General features: G+C 35.0%; 1 non-coding gene across 1 annotated transcript; it reads left to right on the forward strand.

The window, feature by feature from the left end:
• Positions 1–644: 644 nt before the first annotated feature.
• On the forward strand, positions 645–724 carry MIR147B (microRNA mir-147b). The gene has a single exon (NR_032794.1). It is a non-coding gene; the product is annotated as a microRNA mir-147b (primary transcript).
• The last annotated feature ends 861 nt before the right edge of the window (positions 725–1,585 follow it).

The following is a 1,585-nucleotide window of genomic DNA, read 5'->3' on the forward strand; positions in this document are numbered from 1 at the left end:
GAGGAAAATAACTCCAGGCACAAGAAGAGATGATTCTTCTCTGGAGAAATATCAGGGTTTCATAAAAATGATGTCTAAATATTGGCATTTGTAAATCTCCCAAGAAAAAGTCAGTTTACTGTCTAACCATCCTGTAAAGAAAGACCCCCATTCACAAGCCCACCGAGACACACAGTGTCCAACCTCTTTCTACAGTTCCCTGTTTAATACCAATGCAGAACAAAATTTCATTTGAGAGAAATCTGCAACATAAAAGAGAGACCAGAATAAACAAATACACAGAAGGGAAAAAGAGAAACTTAAAGAGGTAGGAAAAAATACTTAAAAAGACATCTACAATTAATATCATCGGCTTTATAGGAAAAGCTATTTCATCCATGACCCACCAACAGATGAGTTGAATAGAAAGTACTCAGAGATCCACAGAAAACTCTTGCTGGAAATGACCTACTTGTACAGTAGTTGGATAAGCCCGACGAATTGGAGTTTTCTCCTTTTCTGATGGAAGACGCATTCTTCCCAGCAAGAGCGGTGTCTCATTAAACTCTGCTTGCACTGCAGCTGTTTCTGGACTCCCAGAAAGCTTGCATTTCCAAAGGGCCACCAAATGGCCAGTCCTCGCCTCTTTCTTCCAAAGAGTGCTCTAGGAATGTTAAGGAGACCATTCTGCACAAACTGGAGTATGGATATCAGTGTGCCGAAATGCTTCTGCTACATTTTTAGGACTTTCTTACATTTTCAGATTCTAGATAAGGAACTAGCAAGCGAGTGCAGCAATAAATACATAGTTCAAAAATAAGTTTCTGTCTCTATTTTTTTGTTGTATATTTGAATTTTGCATATTTAAATTTTTCTGTTTACGATGCCTGAATGTTTGCCTTAAAATGTATAAAGATTTGTAAATTAGATTGTTGTCTATAATAAAATACCACTTGTGCAAACAAAAAAAAACATGCCAAGAAGTGACTCCAGTTGTGGCATTAAAGCGATACCATAATGTCAAATGGATTTGGTCACAAAGCAAATATCTTTTCACTTGTATTTTAAAAACTTATTTTTAAGTTAATAGATTCTTTGAATGCATTACTTATCCTCTGTCTTCCCGCTCACATCTGAATTCACCGCTTCCACATCAGTTAGGCATTTGGCATCTTTTGTTAAATCTCGGAGACAGAGTGATGAATAAAGTTAAATAAAGCTTAAGAACGTTCTGTGACATATATTTATTCATGCTCTTTCTGGAATCAAAATGGTTAATTAATACTTGACTATAATTTCAGTTGGGTATTTAAATCTCTCCAGTTCTGGAGAGCCCTTTAAATAGTACTGGTGATATAACATTGATGAACATAACCATAATTTTTTCTGGGAACTTATCTCCCATTTAATTTTTTTGACTTATTGGTATTTTATTTTTTTAAAAAAACTATTTGTTTTCCATTGTTTCTTGGAGGAAGTAACACATTAAACAGGACAGAAAAAAATACTTCTGTTTCATTGGCTGAGGTTACCCATATTTGTCATGTGCTGCCCATCTGGATTTGAAATGTTTAAATTCATACCGAATTGAAAAAAAGACGACTAT

This window comes from Equus caballus, chromosome 2 (assembly GCF_041296265.1).
Source record: "Equus caballus isolate H_3958 breed thoroughbred chromosome 2, TB-T2T, whole genome shotgun sequence".
In the NCBI taxonomy this organism is placed as follows: Eukaryota; Metazoa; Chordata; class Mammalia; order Perissodactyla; family Equidae; genus Equus; species Equus caballus.